Below are 15,111 nucleotides of genomic sequence, written 5' to 3' on the forward strand. Positions count from 1 at the left end.
TACTTGAATGCAAACACGTCTCTTCCAAGGTCTCATACAAATAACCAGAAAGGTTTTAAAGGAAAGAAGCCATAATCATAGTTCTATTTTTTAACACTACTTTATGCTAGGAATTCAGAGGTGACTATGGAGTTGTCTCCTCTTTTATGGACCTTACTTTCTCTTTGGGGAGACCAAATGACATAGTTGGGGAGCTTGGTGGAGGGAGGTGTTAGTCTGTTGCAATTAGCCAGGAGAGGAGATTAAGAAAGCAGTGAAGGGTGGGTGAACTTTTTAGCTGAGGACATTCTTGTTCTGCTGGCCCTTAATTGCAGGCTCAATGAGCAGTCACTGGAGGGAATAGATCTTACGGAAGATGGACTTAGCTCAGGCCTCTTTAGAATGGACAAGTGAACCTGGAGAAAGACAGTCAAATCTGTGCAGACATTAAAGTTCACTTGAACGTGCTCCATCCCTGAGCCAAAGATAGGACAAATATGCAGCACTTCTTAAGGACAGAGGAGTGGTTTTTAAGGTTCTCCAAGTATGAATCCCAGGGAACCGAGATGGCCAGTTGTCAAACTGTGACTTTGCTCTTTGGACGGTGTACCCACCAAGGGTATTGGCCGTTTATAGGTTTCCATTTCTCTTTAATACATGTCAGGTGATGAGGACGTGGGCACAAGTGTTTGACACCTTGTCGAGGCGACTTTGGGTACCTGCCTAGAAGCGCGGGCACAGCTGAGGATGCATCATACGTCTTGCCCCCTTCCCGTTCCCCGGCTCCATGATCACGGCAGAGTGGTCCCTTGTTGACCTGTCCGTCTCCTATGTGACATCATAACCCATGAAAAGACCGGAGCGTATTAACTTGGATTTGTTAAAGTTAAAGGAACAGGTCAAATATGGAGTCAGATTTGTTCTTTCCTATTTCAGTAGTGCCATGGAGAAGGCAGTTTGGGCAGCTTTTTATAGGGTCCTGGAGGCTTTCTTTCTCAGCCCCTGGGCGCCTCTATGGAAAACCCTTCATAGCTGTCTGGCCTGCTGGAAAACCACTCCGCCTGTTTTGCCCTGAAGATGTGTTCAGTTTATAACTCATCTCTACTCCTTGGAAAACAACTCAATAAAAACTCAGTTGGTTTTCCACCAGCCATGGGCAGGGGTGAGGGATACCTTGTTATTATTTCATAAAATATTAATAATAATAAAAATAGTAATAGTAATAATAATAATAATAATAATAATAATAATAATAATAATAGGAGAAGTCTTAAAACAGCACTGGGCACATAGGAGAGAGTCAATAAATGCTTCCTGGCTTAAATCAAAAGTGATGACTCAGTGATTCCATGGCTGCTGTATTTGCTGAGCTAGTTACTCCTTTGCTCCATTACACATTTTTTTTAACTGAAAGAGAAATACATGCAAATGGTTAAAAAAATTTCAAACAGAGCACAAAAATACACAAGTGAAAGAAGTTTTCCCTCATCCTTTCTTCTTTCAGCCCTCCCTGGAGATGCCACTGTTTACTATCCTTTGGGTGCTTTTCCAGATATTTTATGCACATTCCCACCTATGTATGTAAATTCCTTTAAAGTTTTAGTTATTTTTAACTTAAAGGGATTTAAATCCTTAAGTGTCTTCTGCCTGGGTAATAGAACAGAAACAATCTGACTCCATATTAGATCTGTTCCTTTGACTTTAACCCTATGCTCTGTCTCCTAGGCTTCATCTTGCTTGTAAAACAATGTTGCTTACAGCCTGAAATATACAGGAGAACCTATTCTGAAGGCTCTGACCTTTAAGGATATTTAACACTTTTTCATTCATAAAAATATAAAAAATTGCAGAATAGAAAATAACGTTTGTTTTGTTAGAGGTTTACAGATGTTTGACCCAGGCAGATAGCTGCAAGAACAAAGGATTCTAACAAGAAGGAATTCCTACACCAAGAAAATTGCAACAACCAAGCACGTAGGAAAAGAGCCTGAATTCTAACTTGGGGAGATGGTTTTCCAGGACATAAGTTTGCCATCTAGGTCTACAGAAACTTGCTTTTCCATACCACAACACCTGGTGTCCCAACTTATTGGCCTGTCCTGCACTGAAGAGAATGAATTTGGACTTGGTAACACTCCTATCTACCTAGCAAGCTGGGCACTGGAACTGAGTGTTATGGAAACAACAGGCCAGCCAAGGAACAATCACCACTCGGAGTGTTGGAGTACTCAGATTTATTATGCCGGTGGGCTCAGAGGGGCTTCTGCTCCGAAGTTCTGAGCACCTCCAAGATGTGAACATGAGGTTTTAAAGGGTTAATTACAATTAATTGTGTATTAGCCAATAAGGTTCAAACAACAAAAAGCAAGGAATCAGCACACTGGAGCTTATCAACTTGTAATAGACAATTGTTGAGCTTGGATTTACGAGTTAGCTTGTTAGCCCAGTAAACTGACACTAAACTTCAGATTTAAGAGTTAGCCCAGCAGAATTTAGATCAGTAAACCGACACTTATCACACTTAGATTTGTGACTTAGCTTGTTAGCCCAGCTGGGCTTTTCCTTCACGTGAGGACAGCTCTCCCACACCCAGGGAGCTACTGTAAGCCCTTGATGGTTCCACTAGGGTGGGGTGTGGTTTACCCAGGAGGGATGGGGTCTATGCACCAACACTCAGGCAGTCTGCTCTGTCTGGGGCTCTGATCTTGTACCACCCCGCTCCCTGCCAGCCCAACACCTGGGACAGTGGGGCTAAGGCAGAGATCGTGCCTGCCTGTTTCCCAGCATGTAAAAGGGGAATATGTACTCTTCCCAAGGTAGTTCTGAGCGACAACACCTGCCGGTGCTTGGTTCCCAGAGCAACAGAAAACCCAGCTCCGCATGGGGGCAACGGGTGTGATACCCGTAGTGTTTCTTCAGAAGCATCAGATGGAGGGCTGGATCAGGGAGGTAAAACTTGAGCTGCGGGCCTTGAAGGGTTACAGAAGGGTACAGAGGCAGGACTGCTGCCTCCTTCAAGGTGCCCCCAGATGTAAAGCTTTTTCTCTCCATCCCCGCTAGGACCTTCTCATTTCCAGATCCCTCCCTTCTCTCTGCTCTTCCTGTCCATCTGTCCCCCTCCACTTTTTCCCTCCTCTCCTCCCCCTCCCATCTTTTCCCTCCCTCACTGCCCCACCTTCTCTCGCAGAACCCAGAGTGGATTGCTGGCCCTCCTGCGCATGGGCAGTCAGTGTCAGCTGGACCGAGGGTTGGAATCTCCAGCTCCGAGCAGGGGATTAGCCCCAAAGGCTTCTCAGCTCTGTCGCCAGCCAGGCCTTTAGCTCCTGCCCGGGGCCGGTGCCTCTGGCTGTGGAAGTGCAGTGTGGGGTCTCCCGGGAAATGGATCAGGCGGCTGCGGGAGGGCGGTCCACGTGTCACAGACCACGAAGGCGCGAGTCAGCCTGTGTTCAGCTGAATTCCTTTGACCAGGCCTCTCTGACCGCGCCACCTGCCCCAGAGCCCCGGCCACAGCTGCCCAGGGCCAGGTGTGCACATGCCGCCTCTCTCCCCAGCTGGGCTCCCCTCAGTCTGTGGCTGGCGTCCCCTTCCCCTCTCCCGCCCACGAGTCCTCTCCTCCCGGGCTTCCTCTCCTTGGCTGCCGGCCCGTCCCCACAACTGGGAGGGATGCATCCCTGGCAGGCGGGGTCTGCGGACCCGTACAGGGCAGCTGGGGCTGGGGCTGGGGATGGCCTCTGAGCGGGGCTGCAGCCCGCGACTCCGGGTCTGCCCTGGTCTTCCTTTCCCGCTCCCTGAGGAACATCTCAGTGGCGTCTGCGCTGCTCCCTGGGCTGAGAGTCTCCGGCTTAAAGCCCAGCTTCTGGTGGAGTCGGGAAAAGGGATCCTCAGTGCCAAGCGAGCTTCTGTCTCCTCCCTCAGTGTTTCTGCCTCAGGTAAGTACCTTGAACACTTTCAGGTGTTATGATGGCGGTGCTTGTTGATGTCATGTGTTTTTATAGTGCGAGGGATTACAGTGTTGAAAGCAGGGCTTGGTTCAGTTAAAAATGAGCTGAAGGCATAAGGCTGTGACATCCTCTTTCCTTCCCTCTCCCAGGGTGAAACGTATGACCATCGATTTTAAAAAGACAGTTACATTCCCTAACTAGCCCAGCCCAGCTTGGGTGTGTTAACAGGAACAGCACCACCAGAGGCGTTGGAGACCCAGGGACATTCCAGTCCTAAAGAGCTCCTGGCACAGTTTGGTTTGTTTTGGTTTTTTCTTTTTCTTAAATTGTGGGGCAGACTAAGTAGTATAGAGGGAAAAATAATTGTCAAGAAATATTTTTTCATATAACAGCTTTATTGTGACATTGTTCACACACCATGAAGTCCATCCATTTAAATGGTACAATTCAGCAGCTTTTAGCATATTCACAGTTGTGCAACAATTATTATTCCAGAACGTTTTCATCACATCAGAAAGACCAGTGGAAATGAATGACCTATCCACCCCTCCCCAGTGGTGGTTCTAAAGAAGTTTCTTAGGTCATATGGTAAGTCTATTCCTAGTTTTTGGGGAATCTCCACACTGTTTTCCATAGTGGCTGCACCAAACTGCATTCCCACCAGCAGTGTAGGAGGGTTCCCCTTTCTCCACAGCCTCTCCAGCATTTGTCATTTGTGGATTTTTGAATGACGGCCATTCTGACTGGTGTGAGGTGATACCTCATTGTAGTTTTGATTTGCATTTCTCTGATAACTAGTGATATTGAGCATTTTTTCATGTGCTTTTTGATCATTTGTATGTATTCCTTGGAGAATTGCTTGTTTAGGTCTTCTGCCCATTTTTGGATTGGGTTGTTTATTTTTTTCTTATTGAGTCGTATGAGCTGCTTATATATTCTGGACCCAGGAATCCCACTCCTGGGCTTGTATCCAGAAGGAAATCTACTTCAGGATGACACCTGCACCCCAGTGTTCATAGTAGCACTATTTACAATAGCCAAAACATGGAAACAGCCTAAATGTCCATGAACAGGTAACTGGATAAAGAAGATGTGGTATATTTATACAATGGAATACTACTCAGCCATAAAAACCGACAACATAATGCCATTTGCAGCAACATGGATGCTCCTGGAGAATGTCATTCTAAGTGAAGTAAGCCAGAAAGAGAAAGAAAAATACCATATGAGATCGCTCATATATGGAATCTAAAAAACAAAAACAAAAACAAACAAACAAAAACAAAGCATAAATAAAGGACAGAAATAGACTCACAGAAAGAGAATACAGACTTGTGGTTACCAGGGGGGTGGAGGGTGGGAAGGGATAGACTGGGATTTCAAAATTGTAGAATAGACTACACTGTATAGCACAGGGAAATATACACAAAATGTTATGATAACTCACAGAGAAAAAAATGTGACAATGAGTGTGTATATGTCCATGAATAACTGAAAACTTGTGCTGAACACTGGAATTTGACACAACATTGTAAAATGATTATAAATTAATAAAAAATGTTTAAAAAAAAAAGAAGTTTCTTGGCTATTCTTGACCATAAATTAACTTGTTAAATTCCATGAAAAATCTGGTAGGAATTCTAATCAGAATTGCAATGAATTTGTCTATCAAAGTAGGAAGAATTAATGTCTTTATGGCATAAACTTCTTCTACCCATGAATATATCTGGGACCCTATATTTTCATCTCTCCAGAGCCTGGCCCATGGGAAGTCCTCACTAATTGTTGGGCTTGTGAATGTTGAGATTCTACACATCATTAGTTGCAACTGTAGCCTTTCACAGAAGAGAAAAGTAACCTCAGTGAAGCCAAGTGACTCTGATGGTCAGAAAGAGTGACAGCCAGTGCTGGATTGATCCAGTGGACTTGGTGCTTGCAACCAAAATTCTTCAGCAGCTACAGCTAAGGGGATTAGAGTGTTCTTTTATTTTATCTTAATGGCATTGCTTTTATTTTTACTTATTTTTTAAAATTATTTTTTATTGAAGTGTAGTCAATTTACAATGTTAGTTTCAGGTGTACAGCAGAGATTCAGTTATAAACATATGCACATGTATATACATATGTTTTAGATTGTTTTTACTACAACTCATTACAAGAAATTGAATATAGTTCCCTGTGCTATATAGTAGGTCCTTGTCATTTATTTTATATTTATTAACGTGTATCTGTTAATTCCCCCTTTCCTGCCTGCTAACCACAGTTGGCTTTCTATGTCCATGAGTCCATTTCTAGCAGCACCGTTTTTCTTAGTAATATATGCTCTTTGGCTGCTTTCAGTTTCAGTAATTCCATCTGTGGTTTCTTTTCTTCTGGTGTTCTTTATGTGGTTTGTACACGTGGTAATAGAGATCTGTATTTGGGAGAACTCCAGGCTTCGTGTAGTCCCTGGTACAGAGTTCCCACTGAGTTGATGCTTGAACTGGGAAAAAAACATAGTAAATGTTGGAATTTCCACTATGGTTGAGACTTCCAGGTTTCTATAACCTGTTTAGCCCACCTTAATATTGGCTGCACCCATACTTGGTAATTTGGTGGAATTTCATGTTATGGTGGTGTAGAGACAGGGCCTTTTATGATTATTCTCTTTCCTTTTTCTAACACTCATTCTCCTGGGCCTCCCAGATCCTCCCCCAGCAGTGCCCAGGGCTGGCTTGGTGCTGCACTGAAGCAATATTTATTAATAAGGCCCTTTCCTCATCTCTTCTGAGCCTCCGTTTTTTTCTCTGCACAATGAGGGCTTAGACTAGATAAGTCCTTTTCAGTTTCTTTTAAAGCCATGTTTCCTTTGAGAAACAGAAAATGCAAATCACTCCTCCCATCCCAACACTTTAGATATTGATACGGCCTCCAAGGAGTGACATAGCTCTGTGGAAAATTGATGTGATTGTGATTCCAGGTGGCACAGAAAGGACTCTTCAGAGATTTATTGCAGGGAGAGGGCAGGAAAAGAGAAGTATGTCCCACTTTCTAATGTGAGAACTTGAGCAGTGTCTTGGATTTAAATACGGTGTCTGACGTGTCCTCTCTAATCTTGCACAATGTGATAAACTTCTCTACCTCAGTTTTCCTTGATGTGTCAAGTTGGCGTGATGCTATTTTAGGGCTTTTGTGAAACATTATGCACATAATCCATTTGTGTTTCGGTAGAAATAAGACCTGCTAGGGATTCAGGGATTTGTTTAAAAAAAAAAAATCTTGTCCATAGCACTCTGTCGGTGTGTATTTTGAATTTCCTGGAGGATGAGGGTTGAGTCTAAAGTCCATCGTGGGACAGGTGGCCCATGGGTCTGTGTGCCCCAGATTGCCCCCTCCTCCCCAGTCCTCTTACTCAGTCCAGGATTAAGTTCCCTAGTAGATTTACACAGATGTCTTGTGGAAATGGCTTTTCATTTTATTGTTTCACCAAGAAGGGCTGCCATCATGATCTCTGTGGTCAGGTTTTGAAGGGCTGCCATCATGATGTCTGGTCAGGTGAAGGCTATGCAATTTGGAGTTTCTATTTAATAAAAAGAAAAATATTACAAATAGAAAATTAGAATAAGGATGATGACAGGGGCTCTTGGAAGTGGGCACCATTAGCTTTGTTAGCATCAGGTGCAGTGGCCTCTTGCCACGAGGACCCAGACTCTTGCTCTGAAGTTGGAGGGACCAGTGGGTTCAGTGGGAATGTTAACTGAGTGTATCTCATATGCTGGGCTTTGTCCTATTTTTACTGTGTGTTCCTTATTTGAGAGTGAGCTCATTTAACCTCAATAACCTCTTTAAAAAATTAGACTTTTTATTTTGAGATATAATGTAGATTCCCATGTATTTGTAAGAGATAATATGGAGAGGGCCTATGGACCCTTTGCCCAGTTTTCCTTAATTGTTCCATCTTGCAAGGTTGGGGTACAATTCATTATTGACTCACTAACAATTTGAGGTTTGTGTTATTGCCCTAATTTTATTCACGATTAAACTGGGGCTTAGAGAATCACACAGGCCTGACCAGGTCACCCACATGGTTAGTGTAGAGACGGGTGGAACGTGGGCTTGGGATTTCCAGGCAGTACCATTGTGATGGTCTGTGGCAGGGAGCAGCATTTAATTTGCTTGTTTATTCATTCATTCAACAAACATTATTGAGTAACCTCTGTGGGTCAGATGCTTTCATAGGGTTATCTGATTCTTCAGCAGTCCTGAGAATCAGGTAATGTTTATATTTTTAATCTGAGAAAATTAGCTCTGAGAGGTTATAACCCCCCCAAAGGAAATATAGCTCATAAAGGAGCAATAGTAAATTTGTACAGTCACCCCTTTTTATGCAGGTGGTACCCTAGGCATTTTAAATTTGCAAACTTCGGTAATCAAGATATATTCTTGTAAGGCAAGGATTTTTTTTTTTAATTGAAGTATAGTCTAGTTTACAATGTTGTGTCAAATGCAAGGTGTCTTTTGAATTTTGAATTAAAAAATATTTTTTGAGGAGGGTAATTAGGTTTATTTATTTGTTTCATTTTTTAAAATGAGGTACTGGGTTTGAACCCAGGACCTCTTACATGATAAGCACGTGCTCTACCACTGAACTGTACCCTCCTCCCCAAGGCAAGTTTTCTTATCCATTATTCTGAAGCTTAGGAGTTCAAATAAATTGGATAGAAATCCAGATCTTTTGATCCTACTGTAGTTCTTTTCTTTATATTCTGCTGAAGGAGGTTGGGGAAAGCAGTTCCTTTGTTCATTTCTTTATTCAGCATTTTTGAGCAGTGACTTTGCATCAGGGCCTTGGTAGGTGCTTGGAAACAGAAAACAAGAAATGACCCTTCTCTGCAGGGGCAGGAAGCCTAGACCAAAAGCTGGGTAATGTGATCCGAGCTACGGTAGCCATGTGCAGACTCTGAGGACAAACTGTACTCCCGTATTTGCTTGGGCTTCCCTTGCCTTCTGGCTGGTACACACCAGGTCACCGCAACCCAGATGCGCCCGCAGCCCACAGCACAGTATGTACCTCAATCTCCTCTCCCCTCTCATCAGGGCCTGCAACATGAGCATCCCTGACTACGTGCAGTGTGCTGAGGACTATGAGACTCTTCCCGTTGTTGTCCAACCCGTGGGGATCATCTCAGATGAGAATTTCTTTTGCATCTATAAGCGAATCTCCTTGGTGAGCCAGATCAGCCCTTGCGGCTCCCAGTGGGCACTCTGTATCCACTACAGGCACCACTATGTGCCCGAGAATGGGTGGAGCAAATTCCAGACCCACTGCAAGGTCGTGGGCCTTGTCACCATTACCGACTGCCTCTTGGCCAAGGCCTTCGAGAAGCTCCACGTGCAAAGGAGCTGTATGGCACCATGCTCTATGACTTTCAGCTCTTTGTCTTTGTGCTGCATGGGGAGGTGGCCGAGCAGCCGCGCACCGACGTGGCCTTCAATTTATGAGGACTGCAGGGTGGTGGAGAAGAGGATCGAGGACTTCACTGAGTCACTCTTCATCTTGCCCAAGTCCAAGTGGCTGGATGGTGCATCCGACAAGTCTGGGGACAAGATCCTCCTTCTCTGCATCCCATTTGAGAAGGAGGACATCATGGGACTGGACACAGAGAGCAGGAAAGTCTACCTGGATGCCCGGCCACCCTGGCTGTGTGCCGGGTTCCTTCCCTACATCCAGAAAGGGATCAGCAAGGAAGAGGACTCCTTTGTAGCCAAGGGTGGAGGGAGGTGCAGCCTGCCGGTTTACAGACATTTAAAAGTTAATCCGCCTTCGTTTCAGAGAGATCCTTTTAGGGTTAGTGTGGACACTTACTCCCGTTTTCAGCCAGGACCTTGGTGTGACCCCTGGAGTTGCTGTCCAATAAAGTAGCCACAGCCACTGATGCTAGGAGAGCTGGGGAGGAGGCTGCTCTGAGCTGAGATGTGCTGTAGATCAAATGCACATCAGACGCTGAGACTTGTCTAGTAAAAAGAATATAAACTATCTTGTCATTTCCTGTATTGATTACATGTCAAAATGATAGCATTTTACATACAGTATGTTAAGTATGATCTGTTCTTAAAATCAGTTTCTAGTATTTGTTTTTTGTTTGTTGGTTTGTTTCTTTGTTTACCGTTTTAAATGTGGCAACTGGGTAACTTTCTTTACATGGCTCTCATTTCATTTATGTTGGGCAGCCTGTCTTGAGACAGTCTCATCCCTTTGCTTGTAGATGAGATTCTGAATCCCAAGTGGCAGAATGAGGCGCTGGTTGAGCTGGGGCTGGAGCCGGTGTCTCCTGCCTCCCAGGCCCAGCACCTGTTCGGCTCAGGCCCTGTCTTCCTGCCCGACAGCCACCATGCCATGTTAGGACATCAGAATCACCGCCAGGGACCTCCGAATGAACTCCTTATGCAGGGAAAGGCATATCAAGGAGTATGGGACAGAGCAGGGAAATGTTCATTTTCATTTTGTCCCTGTGATTAAGTCAACGGCCCCACTTTGTCTCGGAAGTACAGACGAGCTCTTCTGGGCTGCCTAACCCCCCACCTTCTGCTCTGTTTCCCCGTGTATCTATCGTGCTGTCCCTCGTGCAGAAGAGGGTGAGATGCCTTTGCAGAGAGGTGGTCCCCCTTTGCTGGGGAGAGTGAGGGAAGCTGTGTGCCCCTGGCCTACAGCCTCGGGCCTTGAGTCTGGAGAGCACTCATGGCGGTCCCACAGGTGACGGTCGGAGGACCTGGCACGGCTGCCGGGCCCACTGTGGAGGCGGTGCTCTGTGATTCTTGAACTTAACTAAGATCAGATTCTACTTTCTGGTTGTTGGTAAGTTGGAGGAGAAGATGCCAGAGAATTGATAAAAAGAAAGTCCAGACCAGCCCTGTGAGTGATAGGCACAGGGGACCCGAGTCCCACGTGTGTGAGGTGCCTAGCGGGCTCTGGATGAATTTTCTGTTCCTCCCGGACATACCTCTATGGCTTAAGGAAGTGGCAAGGCATGTCGTGGCCTGTACTTTTCCTCACAGGGCCCTGTGATCTTCATGCCCACACTCCCCTTCTGCTACTTGGAGATGAGGTGTCAGGTTTAGGAGCCTGGGCACTGCTGAGGGCATAGCTGCCAGCACTGTGCTACACCGAGGCTGGCTCCATTCACCTCACATGTCACCTCCTGCTGAGCCCAGAGGCGTCAGTCAAGGTAAGTGCATAGGTGCAACATACGCAGAGACCACCTTCTCCCCCTGGACAGACTGGTTGGTGAGCAATGGAAGCCTAGAGCCCTGCCCCAGCCCCCAGGCCAGTGCCTCCTCTTTTGTCATAGGAGGCACTGGTGACATTTTTGCTCAGCAACTGCTTGGCTCTGATTCTGCAGACCCACCAGAGAATGCCAGCTTTTTTTTGCCTTTTAAAGTCTGCCCTTGGGATTTGGCGGAGTAGCTGGATGTGTGCTTAGCCCATAGTGGTTGACTCTGTCACCATTGTTTACGCAGAACCTCGTATACCAGGCATAGTTCTCGGCATCAAAATACAGCAGCGCATTAAACCTCCCTCCTGGTGCATCTGTCTGTTTTGGTACCATAAGGGCTCAGCCAGCATCTTAACGTCAGTGAGATAACACGGCCAGTGAGCTCGGGTCAAGCACGTTCTCCAGTCACATTTACTCCATTTTTGCTTTTACTATTCCACAGTCATTAATTTTTTAAACAATGCTTTGGTGCAGAAACAGCCTAATTCTCTCCTGCTACTCTTGGTGGAAGTGAGTAAAACTGTCCAGCCTGAAATGCGACCAGAATTTGTAGCTCAAAAGCTACCTAGACGCATCTAGGTGAAGTTTAGGTTTGGGGCGCTGACCATGTTGGGGTCCCCCATCAGCGCCACTCCCCTCAGGCCCCTGCCTTCCCTGGAGAAGGAAGTGAGGGTGGTTCTCACCATCTCCGCATCCCTGGCCTCACACACATAAATTCTTGTACATGCTGTCAAAATCATTTTTGTTCTTGTGTGTTTCTAATTTTCTCTTGTTCCTCTTTTCCTTTTTCTTTATTCTTTTTCTCTTGTACTGCCCAGTGAGCATGTTGTTGCGTCTGAAAATGTGGGCTGTGCACACCCTGCATTGGAAATAGCCAGATTGCCCTCCGTACTGTCTCCATCACTTTAAAAAGCAAAAACTTAACAGCTGCCTTGATCCATGTATTATCCTAGTCATTTTTTATTTTCTAATTTTTTGGAATATTTGCTTTGTTAGCACATCACCCACTGGTGTTTGATACCTGTTAAAATCCTTGCTTTGAGGAATCTGTTTGGTCCTCCTTATATTTGGTGACAAATGCGCCCTTATTAAGTTTGTTTGATTGTTTTGAAGAAGTGAGATGCGAATTCATTTAGGCGGCTGCTGAGGGATTCTTTTCATGGAGTATTTAAACTTGTAAAGTCAAATTCTGCAGCACCTTGCTCGATTCCTGCTTTTACACAAACGTGCTCTGCACGCGGTTCCTGGCTGCCACTGTGTGACGTGCATGATGGCACTTCTTGGCCGGTGGTCACTGGTGAGAAAGTGGCAGGCTCGTGGGTGAGCAGCTGCAGGGGATGCTGTTGGAGGAAGCAGTCACCGTTTTATTTATTTATTAATTTTTGCATTCAAATTCCTCGTGCCATTTACTTTACTTTCCCTTCATAAAGGCGCAGAAGCGGGTCTAAACTCCATGCCACTCTTTTGTTTCTTTTACGAGGCTGGTTTTTCTGAGTATCAGGACAACATGGCCTTCTCCTAAGTAGCTGGCTCACTTGGATCTGGTGGACACAGGGATTGCTTAAGGGGACCGTAGCTTCCTCTCTGTTCCAGCCAGTGGGCATTCAGAGCCGGGTCTGTGGCTTGCCTCAGCAACCGTGCAGGCCTCCCTGCCCCGGCCTTTACTTTTAACCCATGTTGGCAGTAAATATTTGACTCCGTGTCTGTTGCAGCTGACGTCCACCACTGACGGCCTTGTCGTTAGTTTGTGGTAGTGAGTCTCCAACTCCCCAGTCAACTGTGAAGGAAGATGTTTTGGCCGACCTAGGACCTTGGATTCTCACCCCCACCATGGTTCATCTCACTCGGTGGAAGGGTTTGGCCACCACCACCATGCTGAACATGAGGCCTTGTTTCTCCTTTCATGCTCTGGTCCAAATGTGGACACTTCATTTATCACTGAATTTGTCTCACTTGAGAAAGGCCAGAATATCTGAATGAGTCCATCACATTCTGGGTGGGGAACAGAACAGAAGTAAATGTCACAAGTAGATGGAGTCTAGGCTGTCCGGGTTGGCAAATGCAGGCTGGGATCTGTGATGGCCAGGCTGTACCCTGGACACAGGACTTTCCCGTGGCTCCCGAGAGCCCAGGGGTTGGAGTGAGAACAGCCTTGCCTGGGTTCCTCCATCCTTTCTGGTCACTGGCGTGTGTGTCTGCTAACTAGGAACTCCCCCAGACCTCAGGCCCTTCAAAACTCAGACCATGGGAGAACCTTGAGTCCCTTCTCCTGGGCCTCCTTTGTGAGAATCCAGTGCCTTCTGAGGTGACCCATGACAGGAGATGCCTCCCTCTCCAGGGAGCACCCTACGGAGGACTGTTAGTGTACCATGCTGTGAACTTGGGGGGTTACGGCCATGGTCCCTGTAGAACCACATTTGAGATGGGCTTAGCGATGGAAATAATAGTACTGATTCCAGGGCAGGGCTTGGGGGAGGGAACAGTGGAAATTGAATGTGACCTCAAACACATAGGTGGGTGCTGGGGCTGTTACTAAAATGGGGAGTCTGCGAGGTACCTGCCAGGAATCGAATTCCAGAGTAAATGGTGAACATGAGGCATTTTTAAGATGCCAATTGTCATCCAAGTTAGGACTTCAAAGAGGCAATCGGGTCTATGAGATTGGGGCTCAGGTGAAGGAGCCAGACTAGAGATACACATTGGGAGTCGTCATTCTTAGCTGGTGTTCACAACCTTGCATGTGAATTAGATCATCTCGAGAGCTGCAGACTGAGGCTGAGGGGGGGCAGGGCTGTGCCTGGGTTGGAGGAAAGCCCAGACCATGCAGCTTTGTTGTGTCAGTCAGCGGCATTTGCGATTTTCAGTATAATGCCATTTGTCTTTAAGGGGCCAGGCTGTGTGCAGGGCCAGCCAGGAAGAAATCTGAAGGGAGGGTCATGGCCACGTGTGTGTCTTGGGAAGATGCAGAGTCTGCAGGGTCCTGGAGGGTAGACTTCTTAGAAGCTGGAGTTGGAGTGGGGAGTGGGCAGAAGGTACTCACACTCACCTGTGAGGGAGGGGGGAGTCCTTGGGAGTCCCAACCCTACCGGACTCACTTTCCCATGAACAGAAGGCAATCAGACAGAGTATCTGAGGTGAGAAGGGATGGGTGCTGGGAGGGGAGCCAACCTGGGGAATGGTGCTTGGAAAGTTCTGGAATAGTCTCCCTGGAAAATAGAGTTAAAAATACGCAGAATCTTAAGAACATTGATAGTGACTGGGGAGGAGGCAGTTTTTCTGGCCTCTTAAGGGTAAGGCATGTATCCGGGGATACACAGAAGAATCGGGCAGTCTGTTCCGTGGTCTTGATCCTTACCGGGGGAACAGTGCAAGTTTAAAGGGGGAGAAGGGCAGCGGAGGGAAACTAGCCAGGCCCCGTGTCAGGTACCAGTCGGCCGCCCTACTTGCATGTTGCATTCACATCCATGCCTCCCAGGTGGGCGGTGGCAGCCCCCTTTTGCAGATCGGGAAGCCTTCTCAGAGGGTTAAGGAATTGGTCCGTTTAGTGGCTAGTAAATGTAGCAGAATTCAAGCAAGGCCTTGTCAGACTTCAAGGGCATGTTTTCTCTACTAATTCCGGTACCTCCCTGTTGAACCTGGAATGGTGAATTGGGTCAGTTTTGGAGCCTTTCAGATTAAGTACGATTTAAGTGCCTCAGGACTGTTTCACAAAGCTCAGCGTTCTTTGATTTTTCTGAAGCACCACAGTGTTTTTCGCCCCACAGATGTTAGGTTTTACTCCTTTCTCGATGACGTGGTTGCAAATGAAGTACAGGTGCAAAACCAGACTTAGCAGCTTCTGAAGGGAAACTCTCCAGTTCTCCCTTGATTGGCTTTCTTCCATGGGATGTAACTGTGCTGTAGTGTAGGCCAGAGCTTTACTTATGGAGTGAGGGTTT

At 46.3% G+C, this 15,111-nt stretch overlaps 1 long non-coding RNA gene across 1 annotated transcript in view; it reads left to right on the plus strand.

Moving 5' to 3' along the window:
* Positions 1-3,526: 3,526 nt before the first annotated feature.
* LOC135320781 (uncharacterized) overlaps positions 3,527-15,111 on the plus strand; it is a 64,916-nt gene continuing 53,331 nt past the window's right edge. The window contains exons 1-2 of the long non-coding RNA XR_010380112.1: positions 3,527-3,908; positions 4,070-4,508. This is a non-coding gene — a long non-coding RNA (uncharacterized LOC135320781). The remainder of the gene's footprint in view (positions 3,909-4,069; positions 4,509-15,111) is intronic.

Source organism: Camelus dromedarius, unplaced genomic scaffold (assembly GCF_036321535.1).
Source record: "Camelus dromedarius isolate mCamDro1 unplaced genomic scaffold, mCamDro1.pat HAP1_SCAFFOLD_121, whole genome shotgun sequence".
Taxonomy (NCBI): Eukaryota; Metazoa; Chordata; class Mammalia; order Artiodactyla; family Camelidae; genus Camelus; species Camelus dromedarius.